At 44.5% G+C, this 27,945-nt stretch overlaps 1 pseudogene; it reads right to left on the reverse strand.

Moving 5' to 3' along the window:
• Nucleotides 1-27,945, reverse strand: part of LOC131261073 (protein cortex-like) — a 114,965-nt pseudogene that overhangs the window by 700 nt on the left and 86,320 nt on the right.

Consider the following 27,945-nt stretch of genomic DNA (forward strand, 5'->3'; position numbering starts at 1 on the left):
GATCCTCTACGCTTCCCTTAAACGTACCGAGCTGCTTTCCATCGGGACTCCAGAGCAGATGCACTATGGATTCTTCGTGATTGCGCAACACATCAACCACGCGATCCATCGAGGCCAGCACGACTATTTCGGGCTGCTTATCGTCGTCTGCAAAGAACGGTAAGAAAATGGATCATACGGTACAACTCTAAGCTTTCTTTTTCAATCTCTCCTCATCGATACATCGCCTTTTCCCTCATTGTGAGCGATTTTATTAAATTTGTATCATTAAAAATGTATGTCGAGCGCACAGAAAACTACTTCCTGCGATCTTACCGCGACCTCCCGATGAAATGACCACACACCACACTACGAGGCAAGCATTTTCTATCGCTTCCAATCGCCTGTACTAGACGTGGTTTTGCTAACAAATGTTGTTAGCGTTTCCCGTATCCATATCAATAATTACGGGAGGGAAAGTCATCGCCGAGACGCACTGATCATGATTATTAGTATTATTACATTGCCCGTTCGAAACCGAGATTTTTAATCCGACAAAGAAGAGATATGAGTACATGCCACACGTGGTGTGTGTTTTTTCGCTCGTAAAGTCATTACTAGAAAGGAAATTTACTCAAGAAAAAATACAAAAGTTCCCCTTATACAAGTTACGCTCGGAGACTGACAGCAACATGCTTTACTTCGACGCTCGAATGTAAGGCTGATGATTGAACGAATTCGATAATGATTCATACACATTTTCCGGTGGTATCTCGTTGCAACTAACACCTCATCGGGACACATCCCATTCGTGAACGTGAACGTTCTTAGACCCAACACCGTGTGCCAGCCAGCATCGAGAGATCGCATCGCGTAATGGCGTTTAATTACTACCTACCAGCGTACGTCAAGCACACGACCAGCTCGCCGGAAACCTTATTGAACGAAAGCGCCGTCACGATGCAATCGGGCTCCTCGCGTCGATAGTACGACACCACCTGGCGACTCGGGACGTGATGCAGCGAAATCAGGACCGGCTCGCTGTCGGCTAATAAAATAAAAACATCCTGTTTAGCGAGAACCGCTTGGCGATCGCCCCCTGAAACGGTCACCCGGGCTCACCGATAACGATCTCGTCCTCACGCCAAGGGTGCAATCGAAGAAGACGAACGACGCGATCATGTGCTTGATCACCGCGAGCTGGCCCGCGCTCCAGCTCCAGATGTACACCTCGCCGTCCAGATCGCCCGTGGCCAGGTACTTGAACCCGCAGGAGAACTTTATCATCAGAATCAGACTGTTGTGGGCGGGATACTCGACGGACCGGTGGTTCGTGCCATCACCACTGCCCGTCTGCACGTCCACCACCGAGAGCATTCCGCACGCGAACCCGCACACCACGTACCGCCCGCTGCCGTCCCACGTCAGGCAGGTCAGGAGCACCTCACTACCCTCGACGATCTTCACCACGCCGTGCTTCCCGAACTGCTCGCTGCGGACCTCCAGGATATCAAGGATCGCCCGGTCCATGAAGTACATCGCGATCGCCAGCCGGTCGCCAGTCGGATTGACCGCGATGGCGGTCGCGTGCTGGAAGCCCAGCCCGATCGTCACGTCCGTGTTGGGCTCCCAGATCACCAGCTTCTTGTTGAAGATGGCAGCGATCTGGCCCCCGCTCGACCAGTCGATAATCTTCTGGTAGTGCCGCTTGATGTTGGGCAGATCGTGCACGGCCTCAATGAACGCCATCGGCTTCAGCCGCGGATTACAGCTCCAGTCCAGCTTCTGGCGGTTCGGATGGGCCGGTCGAGTGACCCACTCCAGGTTCGTCCGGATCGCCAGCGGGTTGGACACGCGCCGGCATGTGTTCTCGTGAAACGTGAGAATCTTGTTACGGAATGGAACCAGCTCGAAGAGCTCCTTCAGTACGGTCGTGTAGTGATGATGCCTCCAGAATCCACACACGTCCTTCTGAAACAAAGTGGATATGTTAAACAAAATCACGTAGCGGAAAAACCCGAAATTACGTACCATCTTGATCGGATCTGTAGCGTTTTCCATTTTACTATCTTCTACGAACTGGCTCGAGCGCCGAAGTGCATAACGGCGGGGAATGAATCTGTCACCAAAAGAATTCGGTACATATTCTATGGGCGCAAGGATCTGCAGGAGAACAAAATACATTCATGGAGTGGTTTACCAATTCCTTTATGAAACAATCCTTTTTTGATCGTAGGCAGAACGTCTGAGCGTGTGGACTAAAGAAACGAATTTATTACCAAATAGAGAAGCCGTGATCTTTTAATTTGATCTTTCCTAACAGGCAGTATCACATTACTCGGCTTATTGCCACATTCCGTGCAGTATTGTTGCAGCGCGCGGAAGACTCTTTGGTCCCGCAAACAGCATGCGTGATAGAATTGGATGGAGTGGACATCATGTGTTCCAACGGGAGACACTCAGGTGTCCGTGTGGTGCGCTATTTTTGCACCAGTTGACCGGGCTTTGATCGGCGTTCCCGCTGTTGAGGAACCACCGAGCCAACGAGCACGTGCCCTAGAAGGGTTTTTTTCGGTCCGTGGTTCACGGTGCTAATTTATGGCGACTTATGCTTACTTTGAACACACGACCTGAGCTGCGGTTTATAACCGAACACAGTTTCTCGATTAACAGGTTGTGAAAATAAGTACAAAAACCTGTTGTAATGTGCAAATCTATTCATGGGAACATTCGCGATGACCTTTAAAATTGAACTCATTCGTCAAAAGTTAAGGAAAAGATAAGCATGAATAAGCATAAATAAAAGCGAATAAATCCACCAGCAAACATACAAATAAATTTATAAAAAATATCATTTAAGTAAACATTTCCGCTTCAACAAAACGTTGAAGTCGTTGAAGTCTTTCGTACCGTTTTACAAGCGACGAACCCGAGTCTATCACTCTTCTACAAATTTCTTCGATAGTTTTTTAAAATGGTCCATTCATTGATTCATAAGGTAAAAACTAAGAAACATTTCTTGTCAAGCATAAATAAACGTGAAATTGTTAATCATCTTTCACACATAAACATAAAATTTTAAATAGTATTTTGGTGACCATTTCCGCTTAAATAAAACGTTCAAGTCGTTGAAGTCTTTCGTACCGTTTTACAAGCGACGAACCCCAGTCTTTCACTCTTCTACCTTCTCCAACAAAAAACACGCACGCAAGCAATCCACGCTCAGCTCCAATGCTCGCTCTTGGCATCTTATCTCTCCTTTCTCACGCCGTTAAACGGGAATCATTTTCTTCCCCACCTTGTATCGCATTTTTCAAAGAGAACCCCACCCTTTACAGCTGTCCGTAACGGCGCGTGTTCCCCGCGAATGGCACACGATCGGACGATGCATTGCGCACACGTGCGAAGCGTGCCGTCGTTTAACGGGACCTTTAAGCGAGCTCCCCAGTAGGGAGTAGCGAGGAAGTTGAGCATCAGCTGATGGTTTGCATTGGCGTAGTCCTCGAGGTCGTTCAGTGAACGGTTCATTGACGCTGAGCGCGACGACCAGAAGTTCATAGTACGCTCCGCGTTGAACCGACACGACGGCCTAACGGGATCGACCCTTTGGAAGGATCGCATGAGCACTCCTCTAAGCTGCTCTAGTTTCAACGACATCTCAACGAGACGTTAAGCTCCTTTGAGAGAGGATTTGACTTCTGTTCGGGTGTTCGTGATTGAATGAAATAGAAAATAGGCTTCCAAAGGCTTCAAGGCTCTCTTCTGGTGGGGTTGCGATCTAGTGGGGCATTTATGGGTGACTCCAAATCCTAATAGTGGGAATCCAGCATCCCGCGTGAGAGAGCGCAAATGGGTGCGCAAAGGCGATCGGTCGAACTATGAGCGAACTAGAGCACACCGAGGAGAAAACCCGAAGCGTCCCTTTTCCCCGCAGCCTAGACAAACGAGATCAGCCGAAGTGCACGCGCCTACCCCTAGCTCGGTTCGTAGGACAGCTCGAGCTAGTCCCACTAGAGCAAGTGAACAATTGAACCATTCGTGCAAGTGGAAGTGAATGCTGCAGTTTGTCGCATCCCGATCCGATCCGGCCGAGGGTAGGAAAAATGAAAAGAAAAACGAGAGCATACGGTGCAGCTGAGTGTCATGGTGCACTTTAGTGAATATGCAGTGTTTGATGAAAGCGGTCGACGCCTTTTCCGCTGGTGCGCCGGACTCGCTACCTGGCCAAGTTGACTGGCAGTGGTTAAGTGTTGGTTTTTCCTTCTGTCTTCTCTCCGTTCATTATCTTCATTCACAAAGCGGTTGAAGAAAACCTGTAACCAGGAAGGCTTCCGCAAGACGGGAACTTTCTCGGACACAAACCGTCGATCGTCGATTGATCGTCACCCCGTTTCACACGGTTCGAGATGCATGTGGATCCGGATGCGCAGTGGCAATTAAGTTATTAAGTGAGAGCTGTTAAAATGGGAAAAAAATTCCGATTGGAAGGAAATTGTCGTGGCGTTCGCCGTTGCCTATCAGAACCGACGCGAGGAGTCAATAAACCTTGTTGCAACGTTTATTCGAAGTGATGCAAGTGTTTGATGTTCACGCAATAGTGAAGGAAATTGCATGTGCTGCGATCGGTGGAAACCAACACGAAAAATCAACCCAAAGTGAACAGTTATGACAAGAGTGAACAGTTATGAGAAATGGAAAAAGCGCATGAATTACAAAAAAAATAGCATGAAAACTTCACGTACAAAATATTTTTCAACAAGAAGGAGAAATTGAAACTAAGTTTTGTGAAAAAACGGCTTTGTAGATTTTAACACTAAAACAGAAAATTTTAAACAGTGCATACATCTTTCCAAACTAATAGGGTAAGTCTAAAATGAGAAAGTTTGAACAGTAAACTCAAAGAAAGTAAAATGGACGCTTTTTTTTTAATTCAAACTACCCAACAGGGAGACAGTGAGTAAAATCGATTCCTTGTCAGTTCCACTTGTCTAGAGGCAACACCAAAAGCCATTCCATAAGATTCGTTGGATGAAAAAATCTATCTGCCACCGTTCCAACTCTCTATCGGCCGATGTTGGACAGATTTTTTTCTTCCCTCGATTATGTTTACTACAAACTGGGCACTTTGGGTTAAACTGGAACGAATATTAACCGAACACTGGACGCCAGAGTCCATCAATCTACCGAATTCCACCGAGAGCCGTTCACTTTGGACGCTCCTTTCCATAAGCTTTTGATGAACGGCCAATTCAAACATGGCACCAGAGTGAGATGATGGATTCCAGTTCAGTGCCGCTGTCGAAAACGAGATCAAACTGAAAAGAAAAAATCCACCAACTCTAGACAAACTTGTTTCGGTGTGTTCGATGGCCGAAGCGACAACAGTGAGCGTAGATCATGCGCTTTTGGAGAATCAGTGGAGGAAGTGGAAGGAAAACCAACTAACGGAAAGATTAATCGGACAACCGCAACCGAATCAGAAAAGACACAGGTCGACACTATAAGTCGATGCCGGGAGCATGAAATAGGATGCTTCTGTGTCGTCCAAAGAGCTGGTTCAGATTTAAGGAAAATTCATTATTTTACCAGAGTGTTGAGTTCCTGAAAACTGATATGGAATATATAATCCAGCAACGATCAAAACGCAAAATGAACTGTTAGACTATGAAAAAGTTGAATGAATCCATTAACATTTTGCAAATAGTTGCATGTGAGTCACAAAGCTTGGCATTCCTGCCTACCTATAGGAATGCGAGGCCGAGCCATATCTCTGAGCATCGCTTGACTTTGCGCGACCCGGTGCAAATGCCATTGCTAAAGTGCCTTGCGGAACTGCTTTTAAATTGAATTTTAATAACAACTCCCATAAAAACCCGCACGCCCCCTGATCCCGGAGGTGTCCTTCCTCTCCGGGTGCTTTCGCACCGACGCTGCCAGTTCCGCCACCAAATAGCCTCCAGGAGACCGACCGAGCGACCGAGCTCACTCTAGGGCCTACGATAACTTTCCAATGATAAACGTGAGCTGATAAAAAAGGCTTGGGTCTCTATGATGAGGATGATGATGGAAAACTGGTCGCCGCCGGGAATTGTGGATGGAAGGCTTGGATTGGGGTTGCGCTTCGTGTGGTTGTGTGAGGGACAACATGGGTTGAGGAGTATCGGTAACGAAGACGATGATGATTCGAAATCAAACTTCATTGCTCGATGGAGACCGAGAACGAGAACGAGCGACTAATTATGTGGACCAAGCATAGCTTCACAACCTTTAATTAAAGTCATGAGCATGAGGCGGAGACCTCCTCGTGGAATTGATCATATCCTGAAAAAAGAGGATCCATCAACATCGTCAACTCATTGAAATGCAAGAATTTGCTCCATGCATCCAATGCAGAGCTCCTCGAGTGTCTCTTTTTGAATTCTATATCATATCAATCGTTGCCATTTTTCTCCCTTTGACGACTTCTTTCGGAAGCATTACTAAATTCCACGACTAAAGCTCACCCTTTCCATCTCTGGAACTTTGCTGGCATAACTCAACCCGTTCAGATTGTCGCCCAAGTGGACTCTTCAAATCAAACCCGTCCAACTGTATCCCTTCGGTGCAGCACGAAGTTAATTGCGCAACAATTATCGAGCAAATGGTATATCTTGTGCTCGATGGTTCATTTTCTCCCCGATATCACCCCGATCGTGAATCGGTATGGCGTTGCAAAGTCGTGTAATGATCCTCCTCCAAGGGAAAAAGTTGGATCAAACTCCACTCGAACAGTTACACGGACGCTCGAGGAAGGCGTTAATGTTTTTGTTAAACGTCCGTTTTACCGCAATGGCTGCTTTTCTGCTCACCCCGTGGAGCTCGCAAAGGAGTCACATTAATGTATGAGGATCGATTACAGTCCGCTCGGCTAAGGTTTCATTTCCGACACCAATTATCTGCACCAGGACGGCCCAACACGCGGCAAATCTAGAAGACCTGTTTCTGATTCAGGTTTGACGAGAGTTGGGCCTCTGCCGGACTGAGGTATTGTCAGCCAAAAGCAACCGAAGGGCTAGCCTGCCGTGAAGGTGATGATGATTAAGGAAACAAACATAGAGACTACTAAACGTTTCCTTTGAAGAAGATGATTAACGGGTGAAAAATGTGGCTACGATTTTCCAGATGACGCAGAAAATGAATCATTCATGTATAATTAAGTTATTATACTCAACAAACAACGAGCAAACGAGATAGTTCTGCTTAGACAACAAACCATTGCAGTGAGATGTATTTGTGAAACTTCTCATGAAAAAGGGTGTGTTTTGGCTTAATTAAAACATTTACTCGTAAAGAGCAAAATGGTGCCTCACCAAAAATCGAGCACACGCAATGCGTATGACAATTATCAACCTCATTCATGCAACTGCATGTCATATTCGACCTCATCTGATTACGTTGAGGTTTCCTTTCAACTTTTATCTATCTCATAAATGTTAACCTTGTGTTAATTGCAATCTCCTTGCCCGGCATTCGGATGCTTCCAGCAAACTGGGCGAATATTTTGGCTTCTTTCTGCTATTCCCCGCAGGCGAAATCAAACAGACCATCGAAGAGAAAGGTTTCCATCCCGTCAAACGCGGGCGAAATTCCAATTCCATGCGATTTTATTTTGCTTTCAACCTGGAGCCGCGGCGTGCTGCCATTCGATTATTATTATTTTTATTTTCACAGGCAATCATGATTACCATAATCAATATTGAAACGATCGCCGAAAATGAAAAAGGCAGCGCCTCGCGGATGTGAAACCAGATCGGTTGAGAAGCTGGGGCAAAACGAGCCAAGAAGAAAATATGGCCAAATCGATCGTTGTGAAACGACATTCGGTTGCTTCCTTTCAACTGCCACGCCCGGCGTACTATCCATTCCTGTTTGAGGCTTTTATAGAGGTGATAGCGAACCGGCCAAAGGCATTTGTGGCCGGATGCACATTTTGCACACTCCAATTTTGATGAATCTGATCCGATCGGCTGGATAGGCGGTGTATAATTTCATTGGTAGTAAATTTCGGCTACCGTTCGGTGACAGCCTCCAATTCAATCAATCATTTGATTGGGCTTTACGGACCACGGCCCGAGGCTGACACGATCTTGTTAGTTGTGGAGCAACTTTTTTTCGCAAAAATACATAACCATTCGATTTACAAACCGCGGTTCATAAAATAAGTTTTAAAACTTAATGACACAGACTTAATGCTATCCGTCGAGGAAAGGGACTTTGCGATCCAACCAGGAGCAAAACCACCTCAATCAATCAATTCCATTAGGGCTTTCAATCCATTGGTGATGTTCTTCAATCGGCCCGCTACCTTCTACCTTCTCTCAATCCCTTCCACTATTCCTCTTTCTTTTTAACAGTCATCAATCAAACGATAAACATCAAATCAATGGAGAGCGTTAGCTTGATGAAGCCATTATGGAACTTTTCAGGACATTCCAGTAGTTAGACGGAAGCTTATAAATGTCAATAAGGCATTGAGTAGATTTATTCGCATATTGCATGCGTTTTAGAAAACAAAAGTTGTCGCTTTGGTGTACAAGGAGTGGAGTAGAAAAAGATCTACAGAGAAGAAAAACAACAAAGTAAGCAAAGTGGCAAATAGATTTTTAATAGATTATTAGAATAGATTTTGTGATCAGCTTATCAATCGTACCTGTGATAACTGACCGTCGTGTTAGATTAACAAAGTATTTCGCCGATTTGTGACTGGGATAAATATTATCCAACGAATACTATCATGGTGAAAACATCGGATAAGATATCCTTACAGATGCTGTCAAAAACGTAATTTTCTTAGAAATTAAAATCAAATTTCGTTAATACTTTTTGCTATAGAAGAAAGCGGACAAATGATATCCCACTAGCTAACCAAAAGTTTTGCTTCAGATCTTGGTGATCAATGTAAAGCTTAAGACTGTTGAAATAAATTGTACTACGAAATAAGGGCCGATTCAAGCACTGCAAGTTTAACATGATTAAATTTTTGCAAATTATTAGACCACGCCTTTTAACTTCTTTGACAAACACAGGATAATAGCTTTACACATATGCATGCAAACGGCGCGATTCTCAAACGAAATGCCGCTGAAGGGGGGAAGCATAACGTTGTTTGCCCTGCTGCGAGATTCATTTCGATTGGACGAAGCGAAGCAGGTGAGCTCGAGCGTAACACTTTGAAGTAGCGGACCCCAAGTGATCGTTCTGTAGTCGCGATCACTCATCCCTTCCAAGACAGTCCAGCCAGGCATGGGTCCGTGTAGTGGGCTAGTGAACAAACATAGCTTCACGCGAAAAGTGGGAGGTCACTGCAATAATGCACGACTTACACGGCCAAGCAACCAACACGACTGGTTGGTGAAGATCTTACAAAATGTGCTCACATTCCGTAGATAAACCACGAACGATCTTGCTGTCGAAATTGCATTAAAGTTTAATTGAAATCGCAACCTGAAAATCTGCTTCTGCAAGAAGTGATCGTCAAGAAATGGATGAAAATTCTTCAACAGCATAAAACACTCACGCAAGTGTACTTTACGTGTGGTGCAAATTCTCAGTTGCGCGCGTGTCTTCTATCGATAAGGATGACAAACTATGTTAATTAAATGCCATTCCTTATGTGGTGCAACATGTAGGAATAATTTTCCACAGGTCACTAAGGTGAATATTCTTTCCTTCGTACCATATCACAGATCGGTTTAGTCGAGAATTTTCCAGCCACACCAGAACGATCTCGGCACGTGGTCAAACATTAATGCCATCGAAGCTCCAACGATCCTTAAAAGGTGCGAGTGTGTGATGAACAGTGATCTTCAGATGCGTGCAATCATGTTTTAATTATCGCCCAACGATAACACCAAATAAGGTTACTCCACTTGCATACCACAGTTGGCCATTTCATTATTGTCCATCACGGAAGGGTTTTAACCAATTCAATTATGGACGAATGGAAAACAGGTGTGTGGTCCTCATCGACGTCCAATTAAAGTGGGTTCAATAACTCAATTATAAAAGAGAAAATGCAATAATTTCTTGTCATTTTGGCAAAAGGAAATATATCCCACTCGTTTTCAGTTGTATTGCATGTGAGCGATCTATCAAAACACCGTTAGCAGAAGGTTCAACGAAAACGTTTTCTCAAACAATCGATCGATCTTTTCTTCATCCCTGCTGTTTCGGATTCAACACTCTGACACCTCATCAAACGAATAAATGAACCTGAGTGAGCTTCATTTCAAGTTCCCGAAAAATGATCGAGCCACTAGACGTTGACAGGATGACAGGAGGACAACTACATCGATCCGTCCATTCAACAAACACTCGCACACTATCACGCACGCAGTGGCTTCATGGTGAGACTGGTTTTTGCCACATTTCTTCGACATGACATCAGCTGATTTGCCTTTCCTGCCGAACTGGACGAAATCGAAGCAAACGTAACCACCGAACAGGTTTCTCAATGGGAAGCGTTGCGGTTTCACTTGTCTCCGGCAATGGATGAGGCAATGAACCCTCAAATAAATCTCGCGAAGACGTGTCTGCAAAAAAGGGTCCGATAAAAATTTAAAACGCATGTGGATCCGGTTGAAAACGGCATCCCGTGTGGTAGTTCATTCGAAGTGTGCGATATTTCCTTCCATCGTGAACCAGATTTCTAATCGCTCGGCATATCCTGTCTGTACGGAGATTCTAGGCTTTGCGTGACTTCCCATCCTCAAGAGTAAACATAAGTTCACGAACTACTAAACGATGTTTCATCACTTTTCCGAGAATCGGGAATTCGCACGACTAATTGAAAATGCAGCACGCGAGTGAAATATGTACGTTAATTTTCACCTGTTCATCTGGTGCTCATTTCTTACTCCATTTCAAACGGGAAAATATCGATGAATATTCATTGAAAGCGTGTCCGAGTATGTCGTCGGTAGTCGATCTTGTACCGGGGTGTGGTAAAGCATTGATCGTGTGAAGGTTCAACAACGAAAGATGATGAATTGATATTTTTAATCACTTCAGCAATCATTCTGCCGCAATAGAGAAACTATAAAACATATCAACATGGACGTAGTTTATGGCATTTCCATCTCCTTTCTTTGAAAAGTTGTTCCTCGGACGCTTGTGCAAGAATTTAAATGAGCCACTCTTAGAAAAGTGACCTCAATTAAGTTTGCTTTGATCATGTTCACGTTGTATGCATAACCAATTTATGTGAACATTAATCGATTTCATGTAATTTAATAGATGTTGTCCGAAGCCGGAACTATGATCAAATTACCATACACTAAACTTTTCTTCGATTAATAGGAACAATTGACTCTAGATACTTCCACATCGATGCTACACGCAAGTTAATGTCGATTTCCTATTTTATTGCTAGTACTTTGTTCAACATATATCCTACTGTTGATGCTCCAGGTGAAATTTTTCATTTACTTAACTCATTGCATACGGCATAACCTGCAGTCGAGCTTGCCCAGTTTATTTCCGCTAGTTTCGAACAGTTTGAAAACATCCAGCATGGAGTAAAGAGAGGGCTTATCCCTTGCGTTGCTATATTTTATATGATAACAAACAAGTTTATTGCCTTCTGTTCTTAGACGCTTTCAACCCAAGTCGAGTATGGACAACCTTTCTTCACTATGTTTCAATCGGAAATGGGTAGGAAAAGAAAAGCATTTACGATGCTACTGACATAAATTGCAATAAACACATACTCTGCCCATGTCCATACAGCTTTCATTATCGTACTTTCATTAGCGGACGAAGGGCGTTGTGGAATGTGCCATTCTTCACGTTTTTCTTTGCGTTTTCGTAGACTTCAACTATTCCCTAGTTGACTTCACTGCACCCTTGGATCTCAATCTCTATGGTGAACAAAACATGCTGTAACTTGTGGTCATGCTTCCAGTCTTGATGGAGATATTTTTCTCTTCCTACATTTCGTGGCTTTATCCGTACGGAATGCAAGAAACAAACGAATATAATCGCACATTTTAAAATAAATATCAATCCCATTACTCAGCATGACCCAGCAGTGGTCTCGCTCCCGATATGATACGAAACGTTATGGTGAGCGCAGCAAGAAGTCTCTGGCCATCCCGGGATTGAACCAGATACGGGCTAATTTAAATACAAATGTTGTAAAACGGCACAAATGAAATGTGGAGCTTCCAACGAGTGGAATTCCGGATGCTCGGTTGCCAAACGACTCCGAGGCGATGTCTTCCAGTAGCGTATGACCTCCCAGAGAGACTGGAGCCCGTTTTCGACCCAGGTTTCTGATCGAAGCACTGCGATAGAGTGAATTTTCATAAAACAACCGTCCACTATTGAAATGAAACGATGTGGATGTTGGCACGCGATGTCTTTTTTTGCGATCGGTTTGGTGACACTTATCTTTTTCAATATCTTTTTGTAAACAAGAATTGATCACAGAGGTTTTTCACTCATGATATTCGTTTATGGTACTTCTAGAAGTTACTTATTACCATGATGATTTCCAAGTTTTTGCGATGCAGACAATCCCGCTTCTAATTGCAGTTGTAAGCCTCGTGATAATTAACCTGTGCGAATGTTCTACTCATAAAATAAAATAACAATAATTAACTACCACATGCAATGCAGGTCGCACTCTGCGAATATTGCCAATAGCTTGCACCGCTAATTATTATGTCACTCGGATGCATAAACTTTGCACCAATCCGATTGATTTCGCCGACCGAATGCAACTCGGCATTACGCCATGACTGGTTCTGGTCGAATTTATTGCCATATAGTATAGTCGCTTCGAGCAAACACTGGAATCACGACGGTTGGTCAGCTTCAGCTTCTTCTCCTCGACTTTGGTTGACGTTTGAATGCAACCCCTACCTCCTTGAGAGCTAGCCACCTGGACTTGTGTCGTGAAGTTTGTTCTGTCAGCTGTCGACTTCGACATACTACATCTGAATAACAGTAATTACTACTAATAATCAAAATAAGTTTAATGTAACTTGTGTCCTGAGCCACCGTTTTGAGGCTAGCGATGCACATTTTCCTCAAATCTACACATATTCAAGCTAAAACGCACCTCGATATTGTTAAAGACATAAGTGAAATGATTTATTTAGAGACATGATGTGCCGTCTGCATATACAGTCCTGGAATATTGAAAAATGTGGTTGGCTTTAAGGTGACAAAGTATCTGTTGATTTTATTTATAGGACAAAAATAGATACACATCTGAAAAGCGTATACTGTTCATCAGCAGATCCTGCTTTAAAATAAATCCTTCCTTTGTTTTTCACCAAAGAATGCCTTTTTAGAGACGAGAGACCGCTTCATCCTAGCAATGCAAATCTCTCTGGAATGTGTGTTTGGTAATCCTTCCACATGAACTCGAGAGCTTGTGGCTGTTCACGCGCTATCTTGATGATATGTTTCGGCCCACACAAAAACATGCCCATTTGCACCTCACTGTGCAAAAATCTGTAGCCAGTGCATGGTCAGTCGAAGAGCATCGGTCCGACATGCTGAGCTGGGAAAAACGCGAGCCACGAGCCTGCGAGCGTGCAGGTTTCTGCACTGAAACACGATCGATTTTTAGCATAGAGTACTCCAACAGCGAGGCGTATTTCTATGATTCATGACGCCGATGTGTTCGTAATGTGTCGAATGGCAACATCGTCGCTCCATGTTTCCGACTTTGTTTGGCAGAGCTTTCGGTGGATTCCATTCCTTGGGGTCGCAACAGGTGCCATTAAAGATAAGTTCAGGAATGTTTGCACAACCGTTGTCTATTTGTTGCAATACTTCGATGTCAGGGAGTTTGTAAACACTGGTGGTAAATGTATAACACCACAGAAATCAACGTTGTTTTCATTTACTTACTACGGATCCGAAAATGTCAACCGGCGTTTCGGATGTGGAGTTTAAAATATTGCTTTGTTTCGCTTAATGTGACTACAGAAAAGCTCAAAGAACAAAATTTTTTCCTATTCAAACCAATTTGAAATTCTTCGCTTTACCATCACCAATCTGGGATGTTCATTGTCCTCAGCAGATGTAGAGCTAGCCTTTGTTTGATTGAGATAAGAAGGATGACGCGTCGCTAAACGTTGATTCTCGATAACATCTCTTTCTCAAACATGAAAAGGTCACAGTAACAGAATGTTTAAAACAGAATACAGCTGAACAAGCTCGGCAGTGTGGAACGTGAGCCAACACGTTTGCCACTCAATTTGTAACCACTTTGCATGGGTCACACCTTTATCTGCGTCTGTGGCTTTTTTCTTGTTCATCTTGAAGGCTCATCCGCTCGCTGCAACAGTGGCACGTTATGGCCATTTGGATGCGCGAGATATGCATCTTCCGAACACAGTGCACAGACATATGGTTAGGTGCATCATGTCGTTCCTGTTTGTCACGAAGTACGGAACGGTGGAAAGCGAATTGATAATAAGACTCTCTTGAAGATAATTATTAGACATCTAGATTATTTCCAACAAGACATCCCGTCTGAGAACGTCGCGTGAGGTCGACCCAACATTGCCAAGTTGTTCCTCCCTTCGGTTAGATTCGAGATTAATCACACCATATCCAGAAGCCATCTCAGGTGTCCCATGGTGAGGATCGACGGCTACACAGTAACACTTTTTCGCTCGATTTAAACTTAAATGGTTTAAATGATGCACTACTGTTTACGTCCTGCCATAGCCAAAGGAACAAGGCTACGAAGACATGTTCCAGCCCTCGAGGAGACATCATGCCGCGATCCGCTCTCATCCGTCTACGCACCGAAGAGCCATTGCTTGAGGGAAAAGTGTGAGACTCCGAAGAATCCAGATAAAATTGCTCCTTTGGTGTGTAATGATAAATCATAATTTCATTACGCATTCACGATCTCGCATCGTCGTAGTCCTCGATACAATGTTGCCCTTGGCATGCAACCGGACGTCGACTATCCCAGTAAGTTGCATCCAATCATGATCCAGGGACATGGTCGGACATCTCGAGCCTTTGCGAAGGAATAAGCTCGTGCCTGCGTACGTCCCGAGTTGGTTCGCGTCGATCGAAATAAACCGGGAATTGATTAATAGTCGGGGCACACTTCTGCTTTAATTACAACGATCATCGCCATTTTGCAAGTCATCTTTCGCCAGACGCGTGCCTCGAAGCAACCAGACCGTATGTGTCCGGAGGGGTTTTCAGGTACATTTTCTACTCCCCTGGAGATCCCCAGCACGAAAGCACAATCGATCAGCGGGAAGATAAAATCTAAGATCCAAATAATGTTTCATTTAGTGGCGGAATGACTCAAGAATTCATAACTGGAACCAACTGTCTGTAACAAGCTTAAATTGTTTTTGGTTAGAAATATTTCCAAATCGAGGTCAGCGTACACGTCCCTTTCACTGGATTACAAAATTCCTTCGAAAACATTACCAAGAACATTTTATTCAAGATGAAACAAGTAAATAAATCACGGAGACTCTGAGTCAAAGTGCCAAACTGATGTAAACAACCTGTAAACAAATAACAGATTGAAGGTTCTTGAAGCTCTAGAATTGACAAATATACGAATCAGAATGGTAGAGATTGTTAATCAAAAATATTGTACATAGAATCAATTGGCCAACTGATGTCACGATCCTCAGTAAAGGCCATGGTTAACCTGCTCGAGGAATGTCAATCGTGCCAGCGTCAAGTCTCTCCAACTATTTTACTCATCATCATTTCGGTGTTACAGTTTCTTTGTCCTGGACCATACCAACGGCTCCGGCATCGACTGACCCAAATTCGTTTTCCTGACTTTGGACTCACCCGGAATGCGCAAAGATGACGATGGAGGCACAATTAGTGCCAATCGCGCTACAGGTTTCTTTTTTATCAATCTTCGAGGATCCCTCTATTGATCTCACCCTTCCCTCTCCCAAGCCTTCGGGTGGAAGCGTGAAAACAAGTGATTGAAATCGTTCATTTAACGATACATAACAGCGTGCACGCGCTACTCAAACCTGGCGGTTTTTCCCGCCCGGTTAAATGGAATTCCATCGTTCACGCGCCCGAAACGTCCCGCGTCGGTTCGAAAACCGGTACCTTTTAAGTCGTCTCTTGTGGGGAAGGCCCTTTCGAGGAGGGTAGGAAAAATGGTGCTCCCCTTTCTCCTCCGCAGAAAGCGGTGAAATATCTCAGGATCCAAATTCACTCTTCTTCGAAGGAATGTCGCTAGTTAAAACGAGAGCGCGAAAGAAAATAACCAAAGAAAACGGAGGTGAGAAGCAATGATCTTAAGTCACTTGACACAGAGCGGGTGTACGGTATGGCGGGGTTTGGAAGTTGCATTCCAACGTGCAGACAGGATGCAACCGGACAGCATCCTGCAGCGGAAGAGCGTCGAAAAACGATGGTCCAAAAAGGAAGATGAAGAAAAGCGATCAATGGATCGACAACTCAGAGGCTGGGTGAAAATTGTTCCACCGAGAGACCGTTCCTCGTGCGCTTGGATGAGCACACACACACACACACCTTACCGTGGCGGGAAGCGTGCGCAGGCGTTAGTACATGTAAAATATATCAGAATTTCAATGAGATTATGTTAATGAACTCAATAAAAGGGGTAATAATATCGATACTTACGAATCGGTCCCGAGGGCCCATTAGGATGGCAGAAAATCATGTAAAACCCCTCTAACAGGGACCCCTTCTTCTATCCCCAAAGGTCTTTTAGGCACGCGTGTTTCCTCGTATGTCCTACCTCATTCCACCCACCCCTTCACTTCGAAGATGCTGATGGATCGTTCGATTAAACAACGAGCGTCTCATAAATGGATGCTGAAATGGACGATCGGCACACGACCAAGATCCTTCTTTGGAACCGGAAAGGATGTTTTTTTTGTTTCTTTTGTTCTCCTCATACTCGAACCGATGGTTAACTTTGTAACAAGATCATTAGACTTCTTAGGCAGTTATGGATACATGATCGAACTTTTCTATAATGATTAATAGTAGAACATGATAACAAAGTCAATCCACATTTTACATCTCTTTGGACCTCTTACTGTATACTGTTTGAGTCTAAGTTACTCGAAACTTTATTATGCTTATTTCGTACGATCTCAACTTTAATTTCATTTGTATTTTTAATTAATTTCTGATTGGGACCAAGTCTATTTTTTCCCAAAGTTGTTGAAGTATCAAAGTGATACAATGATTTTGTACAGAACGAAATTTTGTACCTATCACGTGACGTATATTGATAATAAATATTTTAAATAGAACTTAGAAGGCAACTTATTTAATTCCGTCAAGGATCTATAGTATTGAACCAAACAAAGACATTCCTGGGGCCGCCAATGAATCTTTTCTGTCGCCAAATTCTTGCGCAACAGCCTTCAACGCCACGCCAACTAACGGTAAAGTCACCTTATGTTAGCTTCCCTCCGTAAAAACGGTAGCAACCGAGACACACGTTTTGTTAACACGATCGTCGCGACAACTTAAACGAAATGTAGGAAGCTCAAATAACACGAACAAAAAAAAAACCCCAAAGATCGTGCATCCAGCGACGACACGCCGCACGGCACGCTGCACATAAATCAGTTTAATTAATTTGTGTTACATGCGCATGGAATGAACACATTGCACATCGCCTGTGTGTCGCTTCCATTTGAGACGGTTCTAATTTTCCTACATTTATCATTATGTGTGCCGCCTTCCGAAAGCTCGCGCTTTCCGCCGACACTGACAACGACGTCCCGAAAAGGGTGAACTCTTGGAGCCTCTGGTCCTACGATCACCACACAGTAGAACGCGATCATTCATCGATGCCGCACGTAGAAGGTGGGAGGGAGCAAAGGAAAAGAAGGAAAAAATGGCCATATAATTCCAAAGAAAGAAACTCCGCACTAGATTTAGTACCTCTTCGATTGATGTCGATGTATGTAAATAGTATATCGAGAAAACTATTTCCTTCTTCTGTTTCTGTTTTCTGTTTCCATTTCTTTCGCAAACCACGCGGCTTCTGGTGAGCAAGAACAGGCCGCCCATTTTCGTAATGCCCACCATGATCGATTTTGTATCGTATTTTTCCTTTCCCGCTAGATGTTTAATGCCAACGGGGTCAAGAATTTCTTTACACTTTGATGCCACTGGTTCCCTGAAACAAAGGATCGAAATACTTCCAGAATCCTCCAAAAAAAGACGCAGGGATAAAGCAGGCGCACGTGGTCCTGTGGCATCGCGATTTACGACTCGACCATGTAAATATTTTAATTTTTGAGATTCCACCACCTCGATAGGATAGAAGCCAACATAAGCGCACACCCTACATAAGCTCATTGATATTGGGTTTTCCGGCGTGCCGCCATATTAAAGCATGTCGGTCTACTAACAACCGATTCCGTGACATGTTGAAAAATCTCAATTGGGATACGATGAACACGTTTTCCACTCGGCTACCGATTGGCGACCGATTTCCTAACGAACATAATGTGCATGGTCCTTATTTTGCTATTATATTTTTTCCCCACTCGATCAGGTTTGACTCATTCATGCGCTTTCGATCACCAAACGTTCGAAAGTATAATTATACTTTGATGTTTATGACACTTTTCCATGTTGATGAAAATCGCTTTCGAAACAAGAATCCCACTTGTAAAATAACGAACCAAAGATTGTTAGTTCTCTCGTTTTTGCTGCTGTTTTATTCACCACTCTTCTGAACTTCTACCGATTGGAGTAACACGCCGCTTGACGTGTGCATAATTTATCGTCGCATTCAAAAGCACACGTTGCAGCAGCACAAAAACACTGCGTAGCAGATGCAGAATAAAAAAATGTGTATCAAATCCTGTCCAAACCGACAACCCTACACGATCTTCCTCCGCATCGGAGGTTACTCCGGTTAGGATGAAAATCGTGCTCGCACATTACGCGAAAATTTAACGCAATCCGTGCGCGTACCTAACGAACCAGGCGACAAATGAAAAATATAGCTACGCCTCGATCTTATGCCATACGACGGTCCGGCGACTCGAGAAGGCTCGCCAACAAAACGGTAGTAAATTTAAAATTGATTTTTCAATTCAACCATAAATTTTCCGCCACGGCTGGCGTGAGCATCTCACACACCGACATTCCCGGCCGTCCCCGGGTCTCCGAGCCAGCGAGGAACTCTATCACGCAGTCGTAGTTCAACGGCGTGTCAAAAGGCCCACCAGAGTAGCACAACGCTCCAGACGTTGTGACGCACAAAACTAGTTTCGGGTAGCAAATCGTTCTGAAGGCGAGCTGCAACCGCAACTAATCCTATCTTCTTGGTCAATGGTCGAGTTAAGTTCAGAAAGTTGGAGAAATTTTTCTCAAAAATATTTCTCAGTAAAGCCAACCGATATGGTTTTCCCTTGCCAGACTACGTACCTTTTTCCATCTCGACGCCTTGTACTAACGTTCGAGCCGCGCAAAGTCTGGTGGACCGCCTCTGTGTTTCATAATTAATGGCTCAGACACGACAGGGGGAGTCTGTTTCACCTACATCATACCTCTCGTTGCATGTGATACACCCAAGACCCATTGCTCCGCACGAGGGAAAATACATAACCTTGGCTAAGAAAGAAACAGAAATGGACTCCATTTCACGATGTTACACTTCGCAATTGCACCGAAAAGAATTAAAACCATAAAGCACATTATTTTAATCGAGTTTTGTATCTCTGAGGGGTCCTCCTATAAACGGCAAATATAGTCCTAAGATCTAGATTTCTTCAAACACCTTCCAAAGACATACTTTTAAGCACCCCATTTACAGTTGTACCTGTTGCACCTCAGGAGCAACTAAACACATTTTCTCACTTTACCGGGCCTGATTTATTGGCTCCATTTCTAGTAGCCTGCAGGTATCTGGAATGTAGCCTTTTTAAATCGGCACGCATCATACGGTAAACACACAATTCGCATCATTCACATGCCACGACCAGAGGGTCATTTCGGTGTGTGTGGATTTATGGAAGAATTATGGAACACCATTGCCAGAGTAAGAAACCGCTCATTTGCGGCAACCACATTTGATCCCATGGTGCACTACTTGCTGGAAGTCGCTGCCTGAAGGACATTCAACCTCCGCTAGAATTTTCCACATGTTTGTGGTATAATGGCTGGCGTGGCGTTTGGCACATTTTCAATACAATGTCCTGATGTCCCGATATCGAGCACGGAACGTGGCAGAGTGAAAATCTTACGTCGAACGTTATTGATGGTCTATTGTTTCCCGCCGCCATATTGCCGTCGCCTAAGGTGTACGGAGTGTCGTATTTCAGGCGCCACAAATCGGAGCAAAAACCCATCGAACACACCTACGCCCGAAAAGTTCTTGCAGACCCACAATGGCTGCAGACCATGCAGGTCCGTGCAGAAGGACGGAGGGCGCGAAAAAATAGATGTCATATTAATTTGATCGTATATTCCAATAAATTGAAATGTTCCATAAATTATTGATTATTATTTTCATGTTTCTCTCTCGCTTTATCAAGGTGATCGACGATATTTCTGTCCGCTTCCTTCCGCAAGAAAGAATACATTTTTGCAAGACCTTTTTACGTATGTGAGAGAGTTTGAGGTTCCGCACCGAACGAAGGCGACGAAGTGGTGAAATGTCATTATCGTCTTCTCGCCAGCTCTGGCCGCGCCATCATACAAGCACCAGCGCATTTCCGACAGCCGACTGAAAAGATCGCATACGATCGCAAACGATCTGGGCGAATGGTGGTAGAACGGAATTTTCGTCCGGAGGCCCGTTTGGGAGGGCCCGCGTGCGAAGGCGGACAATGAGACATAATGTGCCGGTGATGGCCGCACTCCGGAGGGGCCTCACGCTGGGGAAAACGTCTACCTAACGCGACTACGAAGCCCCACTAGTGCCCTTTTTCCTGTGAGTCTCCCCCGGCGACGCTTTACAAAACGGTGAGTGCACTATTGAAACGTCTTAATATCATAAACAAGTCATAAAATGTGCGAATAAGCCGCGTGCGCGACAGGCGAAGGTATAAATGGGATATTTCACCGCATGTGACCATTATTGTGCAGCAGAGAATAATAGAGTTCATTAAAATTGATTCAGTCCACGAGTCGAGTCCAGAAAAAGAGAGTCCCCATGCCGATCCCTAGGAGGGAAGGGACGGGCTGGAAGAGGAGATGGACCGTTTCGTCCGTTACTGTGGCCGATTTGGACAGCTTGGACAGCAGTGAGCTTGTAAACCATCCATTATCCAACCACGCGAGCCCCCTCAACTCTAGACTCCCGGTGTATGAGTGCCCGGTTGATTGGAATGTGTCTATAGGACCCACGCACAGCCTCAACCACCGACTCCACACAGGATTCCAGGCGATAGTGCGTGATGAGATGGCGATAGTGCGAGATGAACCCAGCCCTTCACGATCCTATTCCCTAGAGGATGTCAATAAATGTGGCGTGTCTTTTACCGGTAATGTCGTACAATCCACGTTAGGAACCGGTGGTGTTGCTGTTGCTGATGTATGACAGCAAGGAGCAACATAATAGGCAGGCAAATGTCAAGCATTTCGCCACACTTTTGCATGATCAATCGGTATGTGGGTAGTATTGCATCTCGGTGCATCAATAATTGTTGACAAAAAGCACTAAAAGCGACCGCGAATACCCTCAGGAATTTCTTTAATGACTCGATGTGGTCATCATAATGATCGGAGGTTCTACAAGTACTTAGACATCTGCCTCGAGGCCATCAGTCTCTCACAACTTGCAGACCGATAGTATTTGAAAAATCGCTAGTTTACCTCAAGTTTTTACGCATCCAGTATTCCATCTGGATGTTCGAACACGTAACGAGAAATATGTCAAACCTAATCGATCACCTTCCTTGCTACGCATCAAGATGCGCCATCCGGTGTGCCCCGATATGTGGATGCATTACAAGCACCCCAAGGGAATGACCATCCAACGTTTGCACCATTTATGAGCGTACGATTTTTACCATAGGTAATATTGTTTGCCTTAGCGAAACCAGTGCATGTAAACAAATAATCATAATCACCAACTTCACCACGTTTGGTCTCACACTCCATTTCTAGCGTTCCGCGGGGCGATCTTCCGGTTCAATTTAGCACAGAAAGAGGCCACATAAATGCTCACGTAAACGATCTCATATCGTGAATGGCAGATGAGATGTGAACAAAAACCAAACGCAGCTCCGGGTGAAGGCAAAAGGTGCAAAAACGCCATCACCCAAGATGATCGCCGCATTGACGATCATGCATTTATGCAACGGGGCACGCGGTAGGCTTTAATTGAATTCGCCTCGTCATCATAGGAACGCCCGTCATCCCGGCCCACGATCCGTTTAGATTTTTTCCTCTCCATATTTTGGTATCCTCAAGGTGATGAAAGAGAACCATCGATAAGGTGAATAACAACAAAACAAAAAGGTATGCGCTCGCGACATAGTTCCACACGCGCTGCAAAAGCCCTCCGCTCTGGTATTGATCAGCGTCAATTTATACCGTGTGTGTATGTATGTGTGCTAGCGGATGAAACTTTTATCGTTCGGTTTGATGCATTATGATTTATGTGCGAGCTCCGGGGACACCCAGAATACCATGTAAGGAATGCTGCCTATGAGCTTGATTCCCGTTCCATTTGTAGCGCAACCTGGGAAGATCCCCTGAGAACCTAAAAGAGACACACATGCAGAACTGCTGAAATGGTATCGGAAATAATCGGACGGTGTGAGATTTCTTACATTGTGGTGATTAATGGCCTCCCACAGTTCGGAGGCCACCACTGTTAATTAGAGGAAGCGCTACATTTTCCCACCGACCATCTTGTGCTCTCTAGGAGGTGTCGATTGCACAGCACCCTTCCGATCTCCCGGGTGCCGCTCAGTGCGCCACTCTGACGAGAAATGGATGATGATTGAAACATTTCATAACTTTATGCTGTCCGCCTCGAATCATCTACGCCCTCCCTGCACTGGGAGATCAGCACTGAGAAAGAAACGGTGCGCACAAAGGCAAACAACTTTGAAGTGTGTTCATAAATATTGAATGTTCGGTCCTGACGACCTCCTCGCTGGACGTCTGTCTGCTGAGTGTCTATATTCCACTCCCTATGAGATGCGCTTGAGTGATAGTGTCCATCACCAACGGGGTGGACTTCAGACCACTGCCTGGTACCGGTTTGGTGGAATTGAATGAGCTGTTTGTGTCGCGTCGCGTCCCGTTGCCTTTTACGATCTCGCACCTTGCAATCCCACCGAACAAACTGCTCACCTTGCAATCCCACCGAACAAACTCGAGAACTACTGCTCTCGCTGGCGAAAGGGGTTGGATTGGCATAGGTTGGGCGCGACCACGCAGAATGACCGGACTAGCATCTCTTTGGGAGATCAATCTGGATCTTGGAGAATCAAATGGGACTGCATTTATAGTCGGTCCAGCTTTTGAGAACTTCATCGATTTATCGTATGCATCGGATTGAAGACTGACCTTGGGTTGATGATGGGCTCGAGTAGTGCATCTAAAATCTTATAACTTAATATATAGAATAGTTGAATGCCACCAATAGTGGACTTACGTGGACTAACCGAAACCAACTGTAACACAGTAATTTGCTAATTATCTATAGATCGACTCTGTTTTATTCTGCGAAAATCCCAGATCCCCAGGAGATATGCCAAACGGAAGATCTGGTGAGTCCGAACAGATTATACCAAAGAAAAACCCCGTTCAGTATGGGGAACACATTCCGTCGAGCAACACCCGGAGTAGTGCGTGCACTCCGCATCCGAAAAGCGCCAGATATCACCCGTCTGGTGGCGTCGGTCAGGCGAAAGAATTTTAATTGGTATCCGATCTCGGGTGGTTTTAGCGTCATTTTCGTCGAGACACGCGTGGCCTGCTTCTGCCATAAGCGGCGGGACCGCCAGATAGGGGTCGAAGAACACGAGTTACGACTCGTCGCCATGTTCCGCCCGGTGTAATCTTGATATTGTATTTAAATTTTCGCTCCCCACACTCACGGCATGACCTATTCTCCCCGCTTTCCTCGGGATTGGAACTGGACCGCCGCGTTCCCTCCTCCGGACGATGCGATTCCCAACTTGTTTTTTCGTCTAGTGACCAGTAATGGATTCCGTGCGATATCACTCCTGCCACCGACGACGACAACCGCCAAGACCACGGCTAGATACGACTCCGCGCGACACGATGAGCCTCCACCGAGAGAGGAAGAAAAAATCGCCACCAATGGTCCGATAGGACACGGACATGCAATGTGCTGTTGGTGGCCGCTCCAGACCAAGCCTGTCCACCTACGCACGCCGCCTTAACCTAACGCCAGTCGGTTGCGCAAATTGCAACGAAAACGCAATTCACACTGTGCGTTTCCGTCCCTCCGTTCCCACTTGGCCACTTGCTGCGTTGGGGCGAGAAGCAAGCGATCGTATGCCGTGTTAGCCACCAACGCGATGCACTTTCAAGATGCGGCACTGGCTCGGTGTACCCAGCGAGGAGGCGAACAAAACTGGTCCGGGTTAGTGGGTTTTTTCCAACCTCATCACCCGGGTTTTCGCGTTTCGGTACGCGATGCCCTAAGTGGATTACATTACCTTTACTTAAGGTCCGCAATGGACGCACAAAACCTTGCGGAAGATGGCTATCTAATCAGTGCTGGTGATGATTTACCAGACCACGGCCGGGTTAATTTTCACTCTGTGCGTGGCATTAATTTGAAATTAAATTAATGCTACTAAGGAGCGAAAAAATACATTCCAACCAGAAATCTCGGTCCCATCAACTATTTGCAATTAGAAACGCAATCGTTCCGATCGGCAAGCTGTAATCACCTGGGAATGTGTCACCCAGATGATAAACTTCAGTAGCCACCATATCCCCCCACAAGCCTTGCAAAGCTACAAGAAAAATAAAGAAGATAGTGCGGTACAACTTGTCGTCGGCATCAAGAACTAGTGAATAATTCACGATTTACGGTGGTGAATCGCCATAAATTTTGCTGTATACCAGAATTTATTGATTACATTGTAACATTTCCCAGGGTGCGGCGTGCCAACGAAGAACCTGAAAAACCACAGGACAGTCCATAGTTTGATCGATCGCAGGCAGTAAGCCGCCCACAATTGGTACTTTGAATATACTATATATAGTATGCGATTCATTTTCAAATTATAAGCCATTTAACATCTGTTTTATCGCTTCTTAACTGTAAGAACAGACGTTCATAATTGCAAATTTCAATGGCACATCTTAATCACCATGCCAGATCTTTATTCAATACCAACGGTAGCAGTAGGCCGACGATCATAATTTCGTAAACAAATCTTCTCCAATCTGGTGGTTCTAATTTCAGGTCCCAGGACGCGTCGGAAGCAGAAAGTTGAAATTCCGTGAGCACCGCTACCAACCATCACCACCGCCACCTCTAGAACTCACGAACCAAAACCTCTAGGATTACAGAGACATGCTGGTAAAGATGGACTACTGGGTACTTCTGGACCAAGAGGTTTCCAGGGGCTCACAGATACACCTGTAAATCTCGGAGCACCAGATAAAGATGAACAGAATGGACACCTTGGACAACCGGGTCCCGCTGGTCAACTTGGCATCCGCGGTAAACGAGTATTCCCAGGAGGACGAGATCCTGCAGAAACACCGGAAACTCCTGGCCAGCACGGTGAAACGAGAACACAAGGAAACGAGGGACCACCGGTAAGAAATCACTCTATATTTTCTACTGGCTTGTGATTACTAACACAAACGTTTAGGGCGCTTCTGGACCCAATGGACATCAAGGGGCATCGAGTTTAGTTGGAATGCAGAAAGGCGAACGCGGAAGTTCAGGATGGTCGTATTGACGAACGTGGTCTCCATGGTCTCCCAGTAGCTTCAGGTGAACCTGCTCGGCGAAGCAAGCACCCCAGGAGGGGTCGGTGATCGAGGTGCAGTACGACCGATTGTAAGTTGCAACATTTTGATGGGTTTCTATTTTAATCTTGATATTAAACAACGTATACTTTATAAGGACTAACGGAAGAACCAGACTCCCCCGGAATGCTAAGAACCTGGACATCACGGAAACTCAGGACCGCCAGGCTTACCTGTTTCACATGGCATTGAAAGCATCAAAGGAAAGACAGTCAATGATGGACCTCCTGGTTCATAAAGTAATCAAAGACTACAAGGAGTATCAGGAGATCGTGGCCTGCCGGGACTTCCTAAGCTGAGTGGAATTAACGATACGAGGGGGTTCCTCATCACGTTTGAAAGCTCTACAGAACAACAGGATCATCAACGATGCATGGGTTTTGAATCGCACGTGTGTGTGCGTCAACCATGGAAAAGAAATACATTTGTGATTGAATTCAGACGTTTGTGTATAATTCAGGAATCAATTAGAAAGAACTTAAGAATTGTGTTTTAAATAAATTCCATTCGTTGTCCAAAGTAATGTGTTTTAATGTATCGTCATCATGATAAGGAAATCACCATGACAAAGGTAATGTAATGTTTATGGATTTTGAGCCTTCGCGATGAACAAGAAAAGAGCCACGAAGACGGATCAAGGTGTACTCCATGTAAATCCATGTGGCAAAGGTGTTGGTTTACGCTCCACACTACCGAGCTTATTCTACTGTCTGTTGTTTTACATATTCTGTTATTGTAGCCTTTTCTTGTTCGCAAAAGGAATTTAATCGTCCATCGATGTTTAGCGACGCACGATATATAAATGTGTGCAAAATTTTGTACTTTAACCCTTCCACGACCAAGGGAAACATTTTTCCCATCTACAAAACTCGTTACTGTTTGTTCAACTATTATCTAAAACGATACTTGAAACGAAACATCAAAGAAAACATGATGTCAAAGGTGGCAAATATCTTTCTGAACGAATAAACAAAAAAGAACTATCAAAATTAATTGTTACAAAACCAAACCATTCGTGCGTTCAACCAACAACATAAACTTAGTATTTGGCAAGTTGATGAATTCATTTTTTTTTATAAAAATGGCTACGATTTATTTTAGAATTTTTATTATGTAATTTGTAGTAGAAAGCAAATAAAATAAATTTCGATATCATAACTATACTGGTCATTTATTAACTTTTAAACAAAATTCCTATGAAATTATAAAAAACCTACACATACTGCTAGCTTTTTCTGGTGATATTCTCTTATTTTACACCCCAAATAGCCAAAATAATGTGTTGTATTGCCAATTTTAGTCTTGTATAGCTTACGGTCCTGAAAGGGTAAAGCTAAGTTAAGCTAAGCTAAGCTTAAAGGTTAAGGTTGAGTTATTCACATGAAGCGAAAAAAAGCAATATTTTAAACTCCACACCTGAAACGCCGGTTGACATTTTCTGATTCGATTATTGGAAAAGTAAGTAAATGGAGTAGCGTTGGAGTATTTCATTAGTGTTATACATTTACCACCAGTGTTTTCAAACTACCTTACATCGAAATATTGCAGCAACTAGACAACGGTTGTGCAAACATTCGTGAACTTGTCTTCAATGGCACCTGTTGCAACTCCAAGGAATGGAATCCACCGAAAGCTCTGCCAAACCAAGTCGGAAACATGGAGTGACGCTGTTGCCATTACAAGCATATCGGCGTCATGAATATATGGAGCAAAAAATCGATCGTGTTTCAGTGCAGTGCAACTTTGACGCTCGCGGGCCAGTGGCTCGCGTTTTTCACAGCTCAGCATGTCGGACCGATGCTCTTCGACTGACCATGCACTGGCTTCAGATTTTTGCACAGTGAGGTGCAAATAGGCATGTTTTTGTGTGGGCCGAAACATATCATCAAGAAAGCGTGTGAATAGCCACAAGCTCTCGGGTTCATGTGGAAGGATTTCCAAATATACATTCCAGTGAGATTTGCATTGCCAGGATGAAGCGGT

This window comes from Anopheles coustani, chromosome 3 (genome assembly GCF_943734705.1).
Source record: "Anopheles coustani chromosome 3, idAnoCousDA_361_x.2, whole genome shotgun sequence".
Classification (NCBI taxonomy): domain Eukaryota; kingdom Metazoa; phylum Arthropoda; class Insecta; order Diptera; family Culicidae; genus Anopheles; species Anopheles coustani.